The sequence below is a fragment of the Microtus oregoni genome, unplaced genomic scaffold (genome assembly GCF_018167655.1).
Source record: "Microtus oregoni isolate MIOR12 unplaced genomic scaffold, Mior012 000006F_ref0000085, whole genome shotgun sequence".
NCBI classification, from domain to species: domain Eukaryota; kingdom Metazoa; phylum Chordata; class Mammalia; order Rodentia; family Cricetidae; genus Microtus; species Microtus oregoni.
This window is the reverse complement of record NW_024543065.1, coordinates 44,627,238-44,649,435: the sequence shown is the minus strand read 5'-3', so window position 1 is coordinate 44,649,435 and position 22,198 is coordinate 44,627,238. Positions and strand designations below refer to the sequence as shown.

Genomic DNA, 22,198 nt, shown 5'->3' with positions numbered 1-22,198 from the left:
AGGACTTGAGTTTGAGCTCCAGGATACACATGGTAGCAGGGAAGGATCAACTGTAAGTTGTCCTCTGGTTTCCACTGTCCTGGGCACAGCATCCGTGTGCATATGCATACACACACACATGACAGAGAGTGGATAATAAATATGGACCAGTAAGATGGCTCAGTGGGTAAGGGCACCTGTTGCCTGACAGTCCTAACAACCTGAGTTTGATCCCAAGGCCCCACATGGTAGAAGAGAACAGACTCCAACTGAGTTGTCCTCTGACCTCCTCATGCCTGCCATGTGAATGGGTACCCAGACATATACAATGAATAATAAACTACAGTAAATGAATGTAAATAAGTAACTAACTCCACAGATGAACTTGTATGTGCTGAGGGAGGCCGTTGGTGACTCACCCTTTCTAACATCTTCTCTCCCCTTATTCGGACATTTTCTGTTTTACACAGGGAAGCAGGTCAACTCTACTCTCGAGTCCTACAGTTAAGGTAGAGATGACAATCTAGGAATTCCAGGCAGGAATGAAGTCTGTTCCAGGGCTGGCCAATAAGTATCTCAGGAACTGACTCATCAAAGGGCTTGGGGCATTTGTGGAATTACATTGTAATAGAGTCACCGCTTCCCCTGGGACAATTTAGCTGGCGGCACCCATTCCCAATGACGCCAGTAGCCATCTTTGCTTCTTAGAGATGAGACCTCTTGGACAGAATTGGGCTGGACTAGAAGTTAACAGCTCCCAGGGACTGAAAAATAAGATCACATCATTTGCGACTCTGATATTGAACAGCTACAATCTCCCTTGTTTTAATTCAAGTTTTCTTTCACTGATACATGAAATAGACATTACAAATAAAATTCCTGTCTTGAACCCTTGGACCCCTCAGACATGAAATATCCAAGCCACTTTCCTCTTCTCCCTTTCTCATATCCAGAGACAATGTATGTCCTATAGAGATAGATGTTTACTCATAAATGTGTCTCCTTCTTCCCTGTTTTCTGCTCTTTCATTTTTACATTTGTTTGTTTATTTATTTGTGCACAAAAGAGTATGTGTACCACAGGGTGGTTGTGGATGTCAGAGAAAAACTTGCAGGAATCGGTTCTCGCCTTCCACCACATGGGTCCTGGGGATTGAACTCAGGTTGTCCTTCTCGGCAGCAAGCACCTTTACCCACTGAGAAATCTCACCAGCCCCCATGTCTTCCAATTCTACAGATCTATTCAATACCATTTTACAATGGCACATCTTCCCCACGACACGGCTAGTCCGCTCCGTTGTGAACTCTTCATTGCACTGCTAGTTTGCTTAATCTTCCCCTCGTATTCTTCAAGCTCAGAAAAGACACACTGCCAAAACACAAACCTTCAGGAGACACACACACGTGCTGTGCACACAAACATGCGCACAGATGAGGGAAAGAGAGATAGAGATGGAGAGAGAGACAGAGACACCCAGAGAGAGACTACTGAACCGGACAATGGAGAAGCCCAAAGGCGGTTGGCATCAGATACAGCTGCTTGTGGACTCTTCAATAACTTTCGCAGAGATCTCTAGTTGGCCATCTCTAGACTCTGATTCTCTGTCAGGAACTCTGCCCAGCACATTCAACAGAATTCTCCTAGGGATGTTTTTTATTGGCTCAAACTAGGTCACGTGTGCCACCTCCAAACCAGTTATGGTGACTTCTGATGGTCAAATAGAAGTCACAGGAGCTGAGAAGAGAAACTACATATATCCTAGAGAGAGGGTTGGGGAAAATCAGGGGTGTCTTCAAAAGCACAAGGTGATTTTGTGGGTCTTTGAAAGAATAGACACAGGCAGCTGATGAGACAGCTCGGTAGGTAGACTTTTGCTGCCAAGCCTGATGACCTAAGTTCGGTTCCCAGCACCAAGCCTGATGACCTGAGTTTGGTTCCCAGCACCAAGCCTGATGACCTGAGTTCGGTTCCCAGCACCAAGCCTGATGACCTGAGTTCGGTTCCCAGCACCAAGCCTGATGACCTGAGTTCGGTTCCCAGCACCAAGCCTGATGACCTGAGTTCGGATCCCAGTAAAACATGGTGAAAAAAGAACTGACTCCTATAAGTCTTCCTATGACCTTCACAGGTGTCCGGTGGTGTGTGTGGATCGAGATACATAAACACAAAATAAATAAATGTGGTATCTTTTTTTAAAGAGTAAACACTGGTTAAGCAAAAGCTCATATCACTACATCCATGTAAAATGGACCAGGACCACCATGGTCAAGTTTAGTGTGCATGTATAGCTTTTCGTGGCTTCCTCTGTGGTCATGGCTCACAACCATCACTGTAGCTTACACACATTAGGTAGAATAAATTTTGATATCTTTGCCTCTGATCCTCCAGGAGGTTTCTAAACCCCCCTCAAGGATAAGATTTTGGCCAGGTAGTGGTGGCGCACGCCTTTAATTCCAGCATTTGGGAGGCAGAGGCAGGTGGATTCCTGTGAGTCAGAGGCTAGCCTGGTCTACAGAGCTAGTTCCAGGACAGGCTCCAAAGCTACACAGAGAAACCCTATCTCGGGAAAAAAAAAAGAGAGAGAGAGAGAAAGAGAGAGTTTGTGACTAAGGTTGATTTTACTGTTTAAAAAAATAAACAAACAAAAATTTTGAACACGTATGTAGAGCATGCTAACTACCCTTGACTCCAACCTTTCTACCAAGCCCATCCACCCTGCTCCATCCCCACAAATCTCTCATGTTCACATCTATTTATGTTGTTTCGTGACCCATCAAGATTAAATAGAGCTATCTGTAAGAATATGGTTTTCGAGCTATGTATTCGAGACTGATTGGCTCAGCAGAGGAAAAACCACTAGAGACAGCTCTCCCCGTCTCCCCCAGTAAATTGTTCAGACATAAAGGGGAGGAGCTCCCCGTTTCATGACTGATGGTTGACAGAGCTGGTCTTTGGGGGTCCAGCCCAGGTAACCACAGGCGCTGTGAGTTAATGCTCACAGTGGCTGTGGGGAGTCTAGAGGATGCCATTCCACAGCCTTTTATGCTTATCTTTCAGCTCAGATGCTCACTGAGCCTTAGAGAGGGTGGTGGACGTCACCTGTCTAGGGCTAGGTTCACATTCCTCTCTTAGTTTTTGCCTCTCGGGCAGTTAGGAGTCTCTGCATTTGCTACTGTTCAGGGAAGAAATGGCTGCTCTGATTCTGAGAAACTGAGGGCCGCTCTTGAATATGGGTGTAAGCAATGAATGGTATGTTGATTTTAGTGCTCCATCTATGTTGTTGAATCTTTGGAGAAACTAGCCGTCATCCTGAGTTGCGGAGACCACTTCTCTCCCACCTGTATCCCCATCACAGATGACCAGCCATGGCTTGGGAATGCATGACCCACAGCAGGCCAGCAAAGGGTATTCTAGGCGCGAGGGAAGCCAGCCCTTCCCACACAGATAAATGACCTGAGAATAGTACCACTCTGATGTCATGGGGAAGCTCTGCGTGACAGTACCCTGCCAGTGTACAGGCTCAAATGGAGGAGAGACAGCTGCTGGCTGCATTCCATCACTCCAGGACAGCTACACCCCTCTCCTCCCTGACAGCCAGTTCCTGGAGCCAAGAAATTCTCCCCACGACCCACCCCTTGCTGAAACTGGTTTAAGAACTCTGTCATCCTGAGGTCTCCCAGCCAAGCCGGGGGCCCCTGGGTTTCCATGCAGTGGCCATGTGTGTTAACTGAAAACCTTCCACTGCGGGGTGAAGCTTGCAGGGAAATCAACTGGGGCCATTCATTTTACAATGGGGAGCCCTTCGTGACCACCTGCCGTGAGGGACATACATTCCTGCGCAGCGTTTCCTATGTACTGAACAAATTGATTTTAATGCACGGGTGGCTGCCATTTGAGACGCCATTCACTCATGAGGGGACATGGCTGCCTAGTGACGTCAGGCTGCATGGGAAAGCTGCTGAAACGAATCGGGTTTCAGAGACATAACCCAACAGGTGTCAGCTAAGGATGGCAACTCTGCAGCTTCCAGGCCTCCGCTCGAATTCCAGGCCTGCAGGCGACTAGCGGTGTGCCTGGGCATGTTATGTACCTTCTGTTCCTCGGCGTCGACGTGGGTGAAATGAGGATACTACTAAACATGGAAAGGATGTTCCGGGATGGGTGACGAGGACCGAGTAGGAGAGTTGATGCGGAGTACACAAGACCGCGCCACGCGTTTGGAAAGCCGAAATAAGTACAAGCTGTGACTCGCCTCCCACTTTCACTGAGGCTTTCATAGAAAGAGGCAGGCAGAAAATATTTGCCGTGCCACCAAAAATATCAGAGCGGAGAGGGAAAACACGGTGACGGGTCTGAATTGAGCCGATGGGAGTAGCTCACCATCTGAATATCCCAGCAGGCCTTCCTTACAACAGCTACGATGTAGCCCACACCATATGGCCTCTCCTCCTGCCAAACACTTAGTGGCTTTCCTCTGAGGTAGTTTCTTCCCCGGCTCTCGTTTTCTAAGGCTCAGTGGAGCTGAGCTGAGCCCTTAGCTGAATCTAGGAATGGGATGGTCATAGAACACATGATTCAGCTAAGGTCACCAGGGCCCTACCTGGGCCGAAACCTCTGACTTAAAGCTACTTTGCTTACTGGGGTTTGCAAGGTCTTAAGGGGACACTGACAATAATTGTGGGGGGCTCCAAAGTTTATTGGAAGAAGGCAGTAGCAACACAGCAGACAGACAGATAGACAACAGCATGGTGGGGGCACTGAGGAGATTCGGGGCCCAGTGTCCTTGAGGGACAACACAGTGGCAACTCTGAAGAAGAAACCAGCTCCATGTGCAGAGTTGAGGAGGGTCCCTTCTGAGGAATATGTTGGGGGTCTAAAGCCAGCCTTCCTGAATCCCCCCAGTGTGAGGTAAAAGAGCGAGTGGGGAGCAGGACTTGTGGCCAGAGATATCCCTATACCCTCTTTGATGTAAACTTCCTTCCCCCCGTGAAAGATGGAAATCGGCTAGCTTCTTCTCGGGGATGGGTACCACAAGGCTCTTGGTGCAGGGCTTGTGGTGGAAGCAGCATTCGGCTCCGGATTCTACCAGGGCCATGTTTTTACTTTAGTTTCTGTGGCTATTATTAAAAAAATAAAATAAAATACCCTGACAAGACAGATGGGTCTCTGACTGAGGGAGTAAACTGCAGGCTGTCGCTAGGAGATATATGGGGCCGTCAGGCCGAGGGGAGATAAGGGCTACTTCAGAGTGTTTACACAGGTTCAGGCAGCCCCAGTCACTGGCTTGTGGTGATCAAGGCTCCCTCTCAGTCTTGGTGTGTGAAAGGATCTTTATGGCCTGTGCTCCTGGGAGAGGCCGGCTGAATGGCCCTTCCTGTGGCTACAGTTCCTTAGGCGGTTTCAGCCTGAAACAGCAGACAGACCAACGTGGCGTATTTGAGATGGGTCTGTCTTTAAGTCTTTCGCTCTCCCATGTATTATCTCTGTCTTTCCTGGACACTTTGCATGGAATTTCACAAACTGACACTTTCAGTATTATAGATAAACTTATATGAATCAAAAGGGGGGAAAAAGCATCAAAAATATGTACTATGGAAACCGGGAAGACGGAGCCAGTAAGAGAGTCAAGGTGCTTTACTCTCACCAAGCCTAAGGCCTGGAGTTTGGTCCCTGAGATCTATATGGTGGAAGGAGAGAAAGGACTCCTAAAAGTGCATGAGTGCTGTGGCACAGGCACACATACACCCCTGTATGCATGCACAAATACACAGCACACGGATACGTAAACAAATAATTGCACCTTTAAAAATCCCAATTGAAATAGATTTGTGGTGGCAATAGCTCCCAGGCCTAGGAGAGAAAGCCTTTTCAGCAAACATTAAGGGAATGTATGTTGGCATGTCCCCTGCTCAAGAGTTCAGTGAGTAGTCTGTTTTTAAATTTTCTTTATTTTAATGTTTTTCATGCAAGTATAAAACGTATGTTGAACACATTCTCCTACATCCGCCCCTTTTCTCACCCCTCTAGATTAGTCCCTTTTGTCCCCATAACCTCGCTTCATGTTACATGAATACACACACTATTATTAGGGATCTTTGTAAAACCCAGGCACCGCATGTGAGAGAAACATACCAGTCTTTCTGAGCCTGGCTTAACTTGTTTAATATAACTATCTCCGGTTCATCCCGTATGAGGATGATGGCTTGAGATGGTTATCTGTGTACATAGGGTGTGAATGTGGCTATAGGCTACAGGATTAGAACAGAGACCAGGAGGGAGGAAAAAGAGGAGTTGAGGATTTGGGGGTGGAAGAATACAAGAGAAGATGGGGGATGGGCAGGAGAGTTGGGGAGGAGGCTAACAGAAACAAATTGTGTTTGAAAAATCCATAATGAAACCTAATGTTTTGTATACTAACTAAAAACTAAGTTAAAAAAAATACTGTTTCGAAAGTATACTACTTTCCTACAATTAACATAACTATTTTCTATATGGAAAATAATTCACATGTATATATATATATATATATGCATAGATTATAGATAGATAGATGGACGCACAGACAGATGGATAGCTAGCTTAACCCACATATTCATTTTCTATATCCATTCCTCTGATGATGGACACATAGGCTGGTTCCACATCTTAACTATTGTGAAAAGTCTTGATGTGCAAGAATCTATGTGATATATGGGTCTGAAATCCTTTGGGTAAGTATCTGCACAGAGTGGTATAGCTGAGTCATACAGAAGGCCTACAGCTTGAATCCTAAGAGAGCAAGCCAGTAACGAAGCATAGAGAGACCAGGCCTGGCAACCAGCTCCCAAGTTCCCCAGACTGGCAATGTCACTCAACTGAAACTTGCCAATACAGCATTGAAATGTTCATTTGTGCATTTGAAAGCAAGTCAAAGCTTGCTGTGACACAGACACTCATCTCAGCATTTGGGAAGGAGTAACAGGAAGATTGAGGGTTCAGGATACCAGCCTAGGTTACCTTGTGAGTTCCAGGCTAGCTGGAACTACATAACAAGGCACTGCCTCAGAAAACAAAAACTAAAACAACCCTCCCCCCCCCCACACACACACAAATCACCACTACCATAACAACAAAGCTAAAGGAAAAAGAGGGGGAAGATGGCTCAGTGGGTAAAGGGGCTTGCCGCCACTACTGACGGATGAATGGGCTGTTCATCTGGTGGAGAGGGAGAACCAGCTCCAGCAAGCCGTCTGCTGTCTTCTGACTTCCACCCAAGCACATGTGCACACACAAACTTAATAAGTAAAGGGATGTACTACAGTGTGTAGCACAACAAAGGGAAAGAATCAGTCTATAGCATGAAAATTAGAATGTTGACCCAACACTCCTTGAGTGTGTGAACATCACCTGTGCATTTAAATGATCAACTGACCATTCTTGGAACCAGCCTCCAATATCATTATCACTGAGCAACCCTGGGTATCATATCCCTTCTCACATACATCAAAACTCACACTGAACAGTGAGTTCTGGGTTGCAAATGAAGGTTTACTTCTGCCCCTGTTTTCTTGTGTCTGCTGCATCAGCCAAGTCAACAAAAGCACACACGGGTGCAACAGAACAATACTCTTGAGCACAGAATGGGTCTTGGACCTCAGAGGAGCCAAGCAGCTCTTGCCTAGTAAGGTGCTGTTAGAAGGTCCCGGATGTAGATAAAAAGGCTTGGCTTGGAAGAGCCAGGGGGCTGTCTATCGACTCAGACAGTACATGAGCAGTTTCCGGCGTGGTGAGCACTTTTCCTAACTGACCATCTTGCCAGCCCAGCAACAACATCTTAGAATGTACAGCATAATGATCTTATTGTAGATTGCCCATCACTTATGACATCACCTCCATTTCACCTGGGGCGGTGTACTAAAGTTAGTGGGGCTAAATTAGCAGAGAAGCAACTGATTGGCAGCACACTGAACACTCTATTGAGTACTGGCTGGATAAACAGGCGCCTTTCAGTCAAAACTGGAAACAGCTGGTTCTCCTCATAAACGCTCAGGACAATAGAAGCCATTATTTCCAATGTGCTCCTTGACATTTTTTTTAAAAAATTGCATTTATATATTATGTGTGTGTATGTGTGTGTGTGTGTGAGTGCACAGGCCAGAGCGCTTTTGTGACAGTCGAAGGACAGCTTTCGGGAGTTTGTTCTCTTCTCTAGATGCGATTTCAAAAAACAAGCAAACAAACTAACGCAGCACAGTAAAGATAAAGGGATGAGAGAGAGCCTGAGAATGAAGGCACTCGGTGCCCTGTCTGAGACCCCAAGAATCCCCAGGACGCTCATGGCAGAGGACCACTAACTTCTGGACACTGTCCTCTAACCTCCATACGCAGATCCTGGGGCTTGAATTCAGGCAATCAGGCTTGAGGGCAAACACCTTTCCTGTTACGCTGGACTGCTGGCCCTGCCATATGTCCCTCGTTATCTTATGTATTAAAATAGCTGAGCCTCGGAAGCAACTGAGAGCAGTTTTCACTTCTTGATACTTTCTACCTTACAATATCTGTACCCGAGGCTGCTAGATGCTTCCATAAAAGAGGCTATCTGAGGGATGCCAGAACCTTCTCTGAGGCCCCCAGAATACAGTGCTGATGAGATGGGGCAGCTCTTTTTGTAAGGTGTTGAGAAGGACTGTGTGCACAGGATACCTCTCTGGGAAAAGCACTGGGTTCAAACATCTGCCTTTTCCCTTCACCCCTTCTGAGGCTGTGCAAGCCTCAGGGCTACCAGGCTCCTGAATCAAAGGTCGCCATTCAGTGACCTTCAGACCTCTGATTGATTTGGGAGCCTCCAGACCTCTGGCCCACTCCACTCTCCTGGGACATCCCGGGCTGCCACTCCAGACTCAGGGACGCCAGGAGCCTCTTTTCCTTAATCCCTCCAGCTGCCGGCTGGAGGCCCCAAGCAAGGGCCAGGAAGAAGGCTCATTTCCCTGACCCCAGCAGAAGAGGAGGGGGAGTTAAGTCCCGTGCCTGCCACCCAAGAACCATATTTCTACATCCAGACAGTCTAGCGAATGCTGCTGTCTGGCTAGGGAAGAGAAAAAAAAAAAAACTAAATTTCAATACTGGTAAAGAAACAAAACCAACATTAAATTGTTAGGGACGCTGTAAGAAAAATTTTATTGAGAACTGTCCCAGTAGATATAAGGATGTTGATAATGGATTTTATAAAAATTGACATCAGTTAATTTTTTTGTGTGAAGGGGTATGGGCTCTTGTGGAGGTCAAAGGACAACTTGCAGGAGTCAGTTCTATCCTTTCATGATAGAAGGAATGATCAGGCCCGAGGACCAAACCAAAGTCTTCATGCTTGGCCACAAAGACTTTTACCCAGGTGAACCACCTCACTGTCCCTGTTTGCTGTTTTGTTTTTTGTTTGTTTCTTTTTAAATGGGGGTTCGGGGCAAGACTTGGGATGCAAGTCCATGGATAGCAAACGGTCCCATGGAAACAACAGGAAGGAGCTGGACTGTCTCTACTCTGACCCAGCTATCTTGCTGAACACAGGGCAGGGTGTTGAGACATCACCAGGTGAGACAAGGAAGGCAATCAGATATGACAGGTATGGGCTGTAGGTTCTTGCTAATGCAAGATTTTACACAAAAGTACATGGACCATCCCAGAGGTTTCTGGAACTCCATGGAAGTCTGACAAAGCCAAAAACGTTTGACAGTATCCTGCAGTGGACCCCAATTATACGTCCATATTCATGTAGATATTGATAGCTGAGGGTGAGGGTTCCACTCCCATCCTCTTCTTAGGAACTGACCCTCAAAACATGCCCCCTGCTGCAGCAGAGGGAGTGGAAAGGGAACCAAGAACTCCTTCACCTCGCTCTGGCTGTGCTTGGCATCCTTCAAAAGCCTCCATCCTATGAAGAGCACAAAGATTCGCTAGTCCCTACTCCAGTGAAAAGCCCTCTGAGGACATCAACAACTTCAACTCATCCCTTCCGCCATATTATGGGATGGCAAGTGGCTGCTCTCCTGAAGCCCTCATCTCTCCCTTCGTAGAATTCACTAGAAGAACCTGAGGCACTGCCCAGGGACCGCCAGTTGTTAACTCTAAGTCAAACCTTGTCCCATGGCAGCAATAGAGCACTCGGTCACTGAACAAGAATTCTGCAGGCCTGTGGCCAGGCACAGTTTATAGCCAAGGTTCAGAGAATACACGGAGTCATGGCTCTGCCACCTGGGTGTGGTCGTGCAGGCCTGTAACCCCAGCACTCTGAGGGCTGGGTAGGAGGACTGTGAGATACAGGGCAGCCGGGGCTACATAGTGAGTTCCAAACCTGCCTGGGTGACTTGGTGAGACCCCATCTCAATGACCTCACATCACCATAGACTGATCAGGCTTTTCTTTACCTGGGGAGAATAGAGTTGGGAACCAGATACTCTGGTGACAGAAGCAAGAACATTTTAAAAGTAAATAGGGATCTGAGCCTGTAGCTTGATTGATAGAACACTCACCTAGCGTACACAAGGTCCTGGGTTCAATTCCCCAGTACTACATAAAGCAGAAAATTTTAAAAATGAATGGGGTTAGTCAAAGCCATGCTCAGACATGTCATCAAAAATACAGGGAAGAAATGTGAAAATAGACCAAGAGAATCATACCCAACTTAAAAGTTCCATGTCCAGAAGATGCAATGATTGACAGACCACAAAAGCAGTCTAGTGGGTGGGCAGGAGAGATGGCTCAGATGGGTTCTTTGCTCTGAGCCTGACAACCTGAGCTCTGCCCACGTGGTGGAAGGAAAGAAAGATATCCCAAAGGCAGTCCTCTGACCTCCACACATGTGCAATGGCCAAGCTCCAGTATGTCTCTCTGTCTCTCTCTGTCTCTCTCTCTGTCTCTCTCTCTCTCTCTCTCTCTCTCTCACACACACACACAATGTTTTAAAATGACAATCTATAAAATGAGTGAAAATACCTAACAAAGTGTAGAAGTTAACATATATGAGGAATTCCAACAACTCAACAATTAAAGAAAATCACGTGGCTGGAGAGATGGCTTGGCAGTTAAGACACTGGCTGCTCTTCCAGAGGCCTGGGGATCAGTCCCCAGCATGACAGACATGGACAGCAACCAAAACGTTTACAATAAGTCTGTCTTAAAAAACAACAACCTGGTTTATCTTTTAAAAAAGAAAAGGAGCTTAAATTACTATGTCTGTAAAGACATGAACTGGCCACCAAATCCACGAAAAAGCATCTGATGTCGTTAATTATTAGAAAGATGCAAACTGGGGCCAAGATGCAGCATCGCCAACCAACTAAAATGGCTGCGGGGTCAGTGAGGTGACTCAAATGGTAGAGAGGACCTTGCTACCAAGTCTCATGATCTGAGTTCAATCCCTGGGACCCACATGGTAAAGAGAGCCGACTCGTGAAAGTTGTCCTCTGACCTCTACATATGTGCCAAGACATACGCATGAAGCCACACACACAGAGTAAACAATAAATAAATAAACAGTTGAAGGAGGAGGTAGCAGCATCAGCTGCTTCAGGAACACCTGGAACCGCCATCTTTATTTCTAGATCCACAGATTTGACTGCCAGAAATAACTAGAATCATCTAGCATTTGTCTTTTTTGATATCTGGCCTTTTTTTTTCCTACTTAGTTTAATGTCCTCAAGTTTCACACACAGAGTAGCCTACTGTATGGGCATGCCACATTTTGTTTATCCGTCCATGTATCGATGGACACTTGGGTATCTTCTGATTAGCATATGTCTAACCATGTCTCTACGAGCACAAGCACGAGAGCATCTCTTCAAGTCCCTGCTTTCATTTCTTTTGGGTCTCTATCAATCCGGGAAGGGCTGGATGTGGACAACAGAGAACTTGTTTTGCAAATTCCTGTTGCCCAAGCATAGGGTCTGGAATTCAAGAATCTTTGAACTCTGCTTACAAAACAGACCCCGGAAGATTCCTCTGCTAGGACTCTGGACGCATTATCTCCTTTAAGATATGATCTCTCTGTGTGCATAGGGGGCTGGTGGAGCTGGGGATGCCCTTGTGCGCAGGCGAAAGCCAAAGGGCAAATCTCAGTGCAGCCACTGTTCATCTTTTTTCTTTTATCTTTAAGACAGGATCTCTCACTGGCCTGGCCAAGGAGCCCCACTCTTCCAACTTTCCAGCACTGAGATTGCAAGAGCACGGCGCCACTCCTGTTTTTGATTGTTTGTGTGTGAGTTCGAGGCTGGCCTGGTCTACAGAGCTAGTTCCAGGACAGGCTCCAAAACTACAGAGAAACCCTGTCTCGAAAAACCAAAAACAAACAAAACCAAAAACCATGGATGTGGGGGATTCAATTCAGGTTCTCATGCTTGTGAAGGAAGCACTGTAATGAGGCAGGGGCTGGTGAGATGGACACCCATTCCCCTGGGACTTAAGGAGGCAAATATGCTGACGCCAGGGAAGCAGGAACAAGGGGAAGGTTGGTAGCCTACTGGAAAGTCGGATGAATACTTAAGGGGCACAGTCTTCATCCTGATGGGCTTTGGCCAGTTTCAAGCAAGGAGACGATGCCCTCTGACTTTTCTCTTGAAAAGATCACCCCAAGGCTGCAAGTACTGAGTTCATCAGAATCCCACTCTGGTCGGGGAGTAACTTAGGGAGACACAGGGGTGACCCGGAACGCACAGGTACAGCCATGGAGACATGGAGGCATGGGAAAGACCTGTGCAGAGACAACTGAGTTACTGTATAAGATGTAAGGCTGATGGTAGGGTTGGGAGGTGCAACATGAAACACCATCTTCAGGACATGGCATGAAATCATGGGCGCACAGCAGCTGTGGCTACCTGCACAAACACAGAAGCGGAGTCAGGAAAGTAGGAGGGGACTCCCTGGGGAAAAAAGGGGGTGTCATCAGCAGTGGGAGGGGAATAAGAGAGGGCAATGGGAAAGGCGAGATGGTCAAAAGTTTAAAGATTTAGGACTGGTATTTAAGTGGTTACCATGAGACTATGAGGACTTTAGTTGGGATCCCCAAAACCTATGTAAATGCTGGGTAGCCAAGCCCTCCCCTCCCCGCCACTGTAATTTCAGCCTCAGAAGGTGGACTGGAAACCCTGGAGCAGGCTGGCTAGGGAGCCTAGCCATATAAGTGAGCTCTGGGTTTCGTTGAGAGACTCTGCCTCAGTAAATACAGAAGAAGACTGTTGGAGGAAGATTTCCCCACGCGATGGAGGGAGATTTACCAGTGCTAACCTCGGGCCTTCATGAATGTGTACATTGCTTACACATTTGTGCTCATGCGCATACATACCCACACACGCACACCACATACACACACGTGTGAAAAAAGTGAAAAAAGTTAAAATTATGTGAAGAAAGACATAGGTCCAATGGAGTTCTATCGTAGGCCCTCTGTTTCCTACTTCTTGTAGCAGGTAGCAGAATGACAGGCAGCCCTTGCTGCTCAAACTGAGACCATGTTTAGCTAGAAACAGTTGGCGGAGGCTGGGCAAGGTTCTCCCAGAGTAGAGGAGGCTGAGGCGCGCGGAGTTTCCTCCGCTTGCTGAGCCAGCAGATGTGTCCTTGGATCAGATGACAGCTGTGGGGGTGGGGAGAACTAGAGGCTGAGAGGCAGAAGAGCTGAGGCAACCCTGCCCAGACTTAAGCCCCCACAGTTGCTCTGGCTTTGAGGCACCTACGTCATCTGAGGTACTCTACTCTCGCCTGCAGTCCTCTCTTTCAAAGAATCTCCTTTAAAGTCTTCTCACGATAAAAGGAGCACATGCTCTTTGTAGCTGCGTTGGAAATCACAGGGGGGAAGATATCAAAGAAGACGAAAGGAAAAAAGTGCCCTCAAGCAGACAAACCAGGGATAAACTGGAAACATTTGAAATCTTTTCACTCATTCTTCTCCATGAAAACACATTCATCAAAAGTGAACATTTGAGAACGTTATTTACATTTTTCACCGGTTTTCGAGTAAATGCCTGTTGACACGTAAAATTTTTGTTTTTAAGTGTGAGGGTCACCAGGAAGGAAGCAGAAACCCCACTGTCTTGGGCGAGTTTTCTTAGTCCACGTGGCTTTACTGTTCCCATCTCTGCCCCCATACATTCCCTCACCAGCATGGCCTCTACTCCAGCCTGACAATTTAGAGATGCCATCTCTAGGAATGGCGGACAATTTGGTATCATGGATATGCTTACTTCCCAGTCAGCTGTTATTAACTATTTTATTTTATTTTTTGGTAAAGGTAAAAAGAACTATTGCAACATTTCGTTGCATTATTTGTCTCATCGGGGGCGGGGCACAGTGCACTTAAGGAGTTCAGAAAACAACTTTTGCGAGTAGCTTCTCTCCTACACGCCACGTGGATCCTGGGAATGCACCCAGGTCCTCAGGCTTGGCAGCAAGTGCTTTTATCTGTTTCCCTTCTCCTGCACAATTATCAAGACCGAAAACATTCAGTCGACGGGAATAAATAGTGGAAGATTGTTGAAAAAGATTAAAATTATCACTTCAATTATCAGACAATATGAAGGCAGTGGCGTTGTACGTATATTCGTGTGTATGCATGTCTGTGTATTTGTGTGCATATGTGTCCATATGTGTGTAGAGACCAGAGGTCAACCTTGAATATCATTCCTCAGGGGTCATGCATTTTTTTTTTTTTTGAGATAGTGTTTTTCACTTTTACGTGGAACTCACCAATCTAGCTAAGGCACCCCCTGGGATACTACTGTTTTCATGAATGGAGAACTGTCATTACAAGCCTCCAGGACTATGCTGTCCAGCACTTCCCACCCCTACCCTGCAGACAAGGTTTCTTTGTGTAGCCCTGACTGTCCTGGAACTCACTCTGTAGACCAGGCTGGCCTTGAACTCACAGAAATCTACTTGCCTCTGCCTCCTAAGTGCTGGGATTAAAAGCCGGGCGATGGTGGCGCACGCCTTTAATCCCAGCACTCGGGAGGCAGAGGCAGGCGGATCTCTGTGAGTTCGAGACCAGCCTGGTCTACAGAGCTAGTTCCAGGACAGGCTCCAAAGCCACAGAGAAACCCTGTCTCGAAAAAAAAAAAAAAAAAAAAAAAAAAGCATGTACTATCGCCCAATGTCCGGCACTTTCACGTGGATGCTGGGGTTTGAAATTGGGCCCACAAGCTTGCAAGGCAAACATTTTATCCACTGAGCCATCTCCCAAACCTGAGTAACTACTTTTTTTTTTTCCTTTTTAAACAAAGACCTCTTGCTTATTTATGTATATCCTTATTTGGTTTCTATTGCTGTAGTAAAGACCATGACCCCAAACCGAGTCTATTTCAGATTCATCATGAAGGGAAGCAAGGCAGGAACTTAAGGCACCCTGGAGGCAGGACCGGAGTTAGAGGCCATGGAGGAGCCCTGCTTGCTCAGTCTGCTTTGCTATTTAGCCTGGATCACCTACCCAGGGATGGCACCATAAATAGTGGGTTGGGCCCTTCCACATCAATCATCAATCAAGAAAATGCCTTCACAGACATTCCTACAGGACAATCTGATGTGGACATTTTCTTAATTGAGGTTTCTCTTCCCAAATGACTCTAGCTCATGTCATTTTTTTTTAATGGCCTGCACAATTTTATTTACGTACTTTAGAGATAGGCTCTTAGGGATTCAGGCTGGCCTTGAGCTTTCTACATACAGCTGAGGATGATCTGGACTCCGATTCTCCTGCCTTCACTCCTTAATGCTGGGATTATGAGTGACCACTTACACAGCAGCTCTGTATGGTGCTTGGGCTGAACCCAGGGTCTAGTGCACACTGGGTAAGAACTCTGTCAGTCTCAGTCCTGGGATAGTTCTTTTAAGGTTTGTGTTGTTGTTGTTGTTATCTATCTATCAACCTATCTACCATATACCTACTATCTATAATCTAGCAAGCCATCATCTATCATCTATCTATTTATCCATTTATCAATCTACCTGGCTGGCTATTATCTACCAGTCCTTCTATCTATCTATCTATCTATCTATCTATCTATCTACTATCTATCTACCATCTATTTATCATCTATCTATCTACTAACTATCATTCATCTATTTTCTATCTATTATGTAGCTGTCTACCAATCTATATCATCATCTATGTATCCACTATCATCCAATTATCTATCTACTACCTATCATGTATCTACCATCAATCTATCCACCTATCAATTTATATCCCTCTACCTTTCATCTATCAATCATTTACCTATCTACTATCTATCATCTATTTATCATTTATCTACTACCAATCATTCATCTTCCATCTATCAATCCATCCTACCTTCTATCTACCACTTAACATCTATGGATCTTTAATTTTTCACGTAGAAATTACCAATCCAACCGTCTGTCAACCGACCATCCACATAACTCCTTACCATCTATCTTTATTCACCATCCATATATGCATCTATCATCTGAGTAGCTATCACCTATCATCCAGCTATTAATATTCTGGACCATCTCATGTTACAAATTACATTATGTTGGAAATCTTGATATCAAACAGAGCTTGCTCCCATGATTAGCCCCTGTCCCAAGGGTTCCCCCCAATTCATATCTGCACTTTTATTGATACATTCATCCTATTACCCTTGACTTGATTTTTCTTTATCTAATATAGATTTCATGGTCCATTCTGGCAATCATTCACTATTAGTGTTCCATTGATGTATAACAAATTGCCATAACTTTTGTAGCTTAAAACAAAGTTCATAGCCAGGAAGCATGGCACATATCTTTAACCCTAGCACTCAGGAGACAGAGTCATCTGGCGCTCTGTGAGTTCAAAGTCATCTTGATCTACATAGCAAGTTCTAGGCCAGTCAGGGATGCATGGTGAGACCTTTTCTCAGATAAGTATATTTCAAGTCAATTTATTATTTCCCAGTCCCATAGGAGGCCAGGAAAGCTCAACTTGACTCTTATGATTCCTCCAGAACTGACCTGGGTTCTAATTTGCTGGCCTTGGGAGAAGAACCACCAAGTCCATCCCTTTGCCATTTCTGACTGCAGTAGTCACCCTCCAAGACATCTCAGCAACCATCACCTCCAGTAAAGTGACTGATGGGAGGAACTAAAACCTCTTGCCAGCCTCACCAGCATCAGGCATCCAATCCCCAGCTCTAGGGTGAGCCATCTAGGAGGTGGCTCTTCCCAGCCTCCTCAAGATTTCTGGAAAAACCAAAAATGGCCAAACTCTTTACAAACTTAAGGAAGAAACCCCAAGCAAAATTACTGCTAACTTCCAGAACTGCAGAAATGACAAGAAGACCAGGTATGGTAGCACACACCTTTAATCCCAGCACTCGGGAGGCAGAGGCAGGCAGATCTCTGTGAGTGAGAGATCAGCCTGGTCTACAGAGCAAGTTCCAGGACAGCCATGACTACAGAGTGAGACTGTTTAAAAATAATTATTAGGGGAAGGGTGTAAATACATTCAAAATCCATATATATGAAATTCTCAAAGGTTTAATAAAAATATTGTTTAAAAGGAAATGGCTGGAGATAATAATGTTTACTAAGGTTTTTGTTGTTGCTGTTTCTTACATTTCCCAAAGGTTTTCTTGTGTTTAGTTGTGTGAGGGTATGTAAGGGCATGAACATATGAATCTAGGCGCATGAAGAGGTTCTATGCCACTGAAGCTGGGATTACAGGTATTTGTGGCATGGTTGTTAGGAGAACAGAACACAGAACCACTTCTGCAGTCCCTCTTAAACACACAAATAACCGTCTTTGTGGGTGTGTGAGTGCGTGTGTGAGTGCGTGTGTGTGCGCGCGTGCTTCCATACACACATACACGCCTGAGATTCTGGATACTCCAGGACCTGGAGTGACAGGTGCGTATAAACTGTCCATTGTGGGTGCTGGGAACTAAGCCCAGGTCCTCTGCAAGAACAGGATGTGCTGTTGGTCACTGAGTCATCTCTTCGGGCCCAGGAATTTTCTCAGCTGGGCAGAGGTGGGAGGCCCAGTTGCATGGACTGTGTCTAGGATGGATGAAATGGAGGGAGTGAGCTGAGCACTGGCGAGTATGTGTTAACTCAAGCTCTCTGCCCTTGCCTGTGGATGTGAAGCGATGCTTCAAATTCCTGCCTCCTGTCTTCCCAAAATGATGGACTGTAACCTGGCTGGTTCTCTGTTTGTTTGTTTGTTTGTTTGTTTGTTTGTTTGTTTTGAGAGAGGGTCTTACTACATAGCACTGGCTGCTCTGAAACTCACTATGTAGGACCAGGCTGGCCTTGATCTCAGAGATCCACCTGCCTCTGCCTCCTGAGGGCTGGGGTTATAGGTGTGTGCTGCCAGGCTTTGCTTGGACTGCAGCCTGGGACTGCGAATCAAATAAACCCTTTCTCTTTTAAGTTGCTTCTGTCTGGGCATTTTCATCACAGCAATAGGAAAGGAAACTAAGATGACATCCATGCTCCAATCACCTCTCTGCAGCTACCAGCTGGGTACCGAGCCATCAACACATGAGCCTTCTGCAGGGACCTCCATTTCCGAACTTTGATGTGTAATGTATTTCCTCTGACAGAGCATGATATGAAAATGACTAAGCTATAAGTGGCTCAAATCTGCCTACCCCTCCTCATATTCGCACATTGAATTTCAAATCCCCATTCACTCAGCATGTGACTATACTTAGAGCTATGGTCTTTTTAGAGTGATGGATTTTTTTTAAGGAAGCAGGATCAATGTTAAGCTAATATGACTCACATCCTTATCAGAAGAGGAGAATGGGACTCAGACACACACAGCGGGGAGAGCATGTGATCTGATGCGAAGAGGATAGGCAGCTGAAAGACATAACTATGGATGAGCCAACTGACTGAGGAAGGAGAGTAGGGAGAATGAAGAAGGCTCTATCAGGCAGAAAGAAGGTAAGAGCCAGAGGACCAGGACATGCGTTGCGAGACAGGAAGATTGTGCCCATAACTGTCAGCAATATTGTTGCCTGAACAACATCAGTATGACGTCATCAGTTGACCTGCCAGTGTGACTAGGGAACATCTCACAAGGGCCCGCCCCTATGTGGCAAACTACAGGCTGTTAATGACTGCAGAGAGGTGGAGAATCTTCTCCAGGGACCATCTCCGATAGATAAAATATCAAGCAGTCAGACCTAGACAACACATATATATGAGCAACACTAAATAGACTTAGCTCTGTGTGTGTGTGTGCATGCACGTGTGTGTAGCAATTAAATAAGAGGTCATGAGTTTGAGAGAGAATGGGAAGATGGCACAGGAACAGTTGGATGGGGGGAGTGGAAGAGGTGGAAATGTTGTAAATATAGTTCTCATGTATGAACATCCCCAGTTTTTTTCAAAAGAAAAAAAGAAAAAGAAATGAACATACAAAACGCCATGGCAGTGGAAAAACTGGTACCCATTAGCTCACCTGAGCTTCATGCAACCAAGCAAGCATGCTCTGAAAAGTCCAAATTAAAGGAACCCAGGGAGGTGGGTAGTATGCTAATGACCCATAAAAAGTCATCGCAGACCTCACTTCTCTCCCTTCTTGCCCTCTGGGAACCAGGCTAGACAGCAGCTTGTCTTATGTCTTCCCTCCCCTTTCCCTTCCCCTTAATAAGCTCCCTCCTTTCCAGTAATGATCTACCTGTCTCTATACAACTCATTATAAGAGCATAAGCACCCAGAAGCTTCAGCATCTACCTCCTAGACCCCTATCAGCATCTTGATCTCGGATTTTAGCCTCAAGAAATACGATCTATTTCTGCTATTTAAGTCACTGGGTCTGTTGGTGCTCCCTTATGGTGGCTCTAACAAATAATTCTAGCTAGATATCCAAAATTACAAAACAACAATACTCAATGTATTTCTTCGCACAAGAGAGTGCTAGGCTAGTCAGGAGTCTCTGAAGCACAGTGCTGCTCTACAGAGGGTCTGGGGGCAGCAGAGGACAGGTGCTGTCCGGCTATCAAAGACAGAAAGGGATTGACATTGACGTCATCTGCAGAAGTGTGGTCTCTGGAGTGAGACCCCGCTGGATTGGTTGGCATGCAGAGGCGTGTTTATCAGACTGAGTCCATCTTTGATGGGCTCGGCTCTCCAAAGCAAAGCAATTGTTTGGCTTGCAGAAGCGTGTCCAGTGAGGCGAGCCGTCATTGATCAGCTGAACGGGGTTTTATCTGATTCTGATAGCTACTTCCTTCCCTGGCTATGAACCAATATAGTTTTTCCTTAGCTCCTGGGAACTTTCTTATTCTTGACACATTGTTCTTCAGGTAACAGTGGCCCTAATAGACTGTCAATGAACTGAGACAAGAATATAGTCTGCATTACTTACCTAAACACACACAAATGGCCCACAGTTGGCATTCCATATGTGTGTGAATTATCATCACTTCATCGTGAGTGTGCCTTCTTGGGAAATCTGCATGAGAATGGGTCAAGAATATGCATATATCCAAGTTTAACTTTTATTTATTTATTTTTAATTTTAGGATTACATATATTTATTTATTGTGTGTATGAGTGTGGGTATTTGTACATATACTACACACACACACATGTATTTATAATTGAACGGATCTATGAAGATGAGCTGGTGCAGATAATGTTGATCATGAATCTGAAACACTGAGTCCCTCACAGCCTACGATTATGGGTAATTTTCCATGAAACAGTAGATCCCTTCAGTTTGGAGTTAAGCATGCCTCTGGCCCAGGAGAATCTAGTGGGACCCAGAAGTGACCTGACACAATTCCTCAAAACCAAAAACCAAAGTCAAACCAAAACAAAACAAAAAAGGAAAGAAAAAAAATAGAAAGGAAGCAAACAAAAACAAAAGGCATGGATAGGCCACTTGGACTGAGCAGTGCTGAAAAGTCCAGTAACTGGTGAAGAGCAATATCATGGGTGTGACAGCATGGAGGCCACTGTCAACCCTGACAAGAGGGCTCTCAATGCAACGGCAGCAGGCAGACCTGACTGTAGACAAACAAGGAGAAAAAGTGAGCTAAGGAACGTGTGTGCGGCAGCAGCCAGCTCTTCAGAGGTGACATGGTGCTCACCACAAATGGAGACAGCCATGACCGTCATCACACAAAGCTCCAGAAAGGAGGCAAGGAGAGCATTCCACCTGAGTGATGCTGGGTTTGAAGAACTTCAGAGGTTGAGTTGGCCACTTAGACTCCATTTAGATGGAAGTGCACAGCCATTCAGGGCTTCGGACAAGAGGCAGTAACTACAGCTGGGCTTTCTTTATGGCTCTGCTTGGGAGAGCTGCCACAGTCTCTTCTAAGTGTTCTGGGTCCCAGAGATGCACATTTCCCAGTCAGTGGGTGACACCTGCTATGTCTCTTCCTGATCAAGCCCTAGTTCCTGGTTTGCACTGTATCCTTTCCCCATTTGGGGATGCTGATAATCCCCCATTGTCTCACAGAAGCTCCATAACTTTCACAGTGATCAGCACAGAAAACAGGCCTGGTTCCAAACTATTCCCCAAGCTAAATGATAAAGCCATAAAGATATTTTCACGGGGATGGTGAGACAGCTTCTGTGCATAGGAGCTTGCCACCAAGTCTGATGAGCTGAGTTCAACCCCCAGAACCCACATGGTGGAAGGAGAGAACAGACTCCTGCAAACTGCCCTCTGCCTTCCATAAATGTACAATTTCCTCCACCACACAGTCAATAAACAAACAATGTATCTAATTTTTTAAAGAAATAATCTCAATTTTTTTTTAAAACTTTCACTATTATGACCTTGTAGTTACACACAAACATATACATAAATACACAGTGGTGTATTTTTTTAAGGTAGATGGGCAGTGGTGGCGCACACCTGTAATCCCAGCATTTGGGAGGCAGAGGCAGATCTCTGTGAGATCGAGGCCAGCCTGGTCTACAAAGCTGTTCCAGGATAGGCTCCAAAGCTACACAGAGAAACCCTATCTCAAAAAAACAAAAATTGTAGCTTTCAGAAGCATTCAGGTAGCAGCATTTTTAAGTCAAATTTTGTGTGCTTAAAAGGTCTTCTGGTCTCTCCTGAGGTGTTGAGACAAACCAGACTTCCAGCTAAAACATACCTCAGAGACCTAACTATAGAGTCTACCAAGGATTTTCATTTCAGAAAGGTCATGGGGAATGGATTAAGGGTATAAATGCAGGAGGCTAGGACATGGGGCAGGAATTCAAGCTGGGTTGTGGTAGCCTTCACCGCATT

At 45.7% G+C, this 22,198-nt stretch overlaps 1 protein-coding gene and 1 non-coding gene across 7 annotated transcripts in view; both read right to left on the bottom strand.

The window, feature by feature from the left end:
- LOC121449102 (ubiquitin carboxyl-terminal hydrolase 29-like) overlaps positions 1-22,198 on the bottom strand; it is a 207,715-nt gene that overhangs the window by 163,251 nt on the left and 22,266 nt on the right. The gene's annotated exons all lie outside the window — the stretch shown is intronic.
- Positions 7,442-7,573, bottom strand: LOC121450257. The gene has a single exon (XR_005974582.1). It is a non-coding gene; the product is annotated as a small nucleolar RNA SNORA40 (small nucleolar RNA).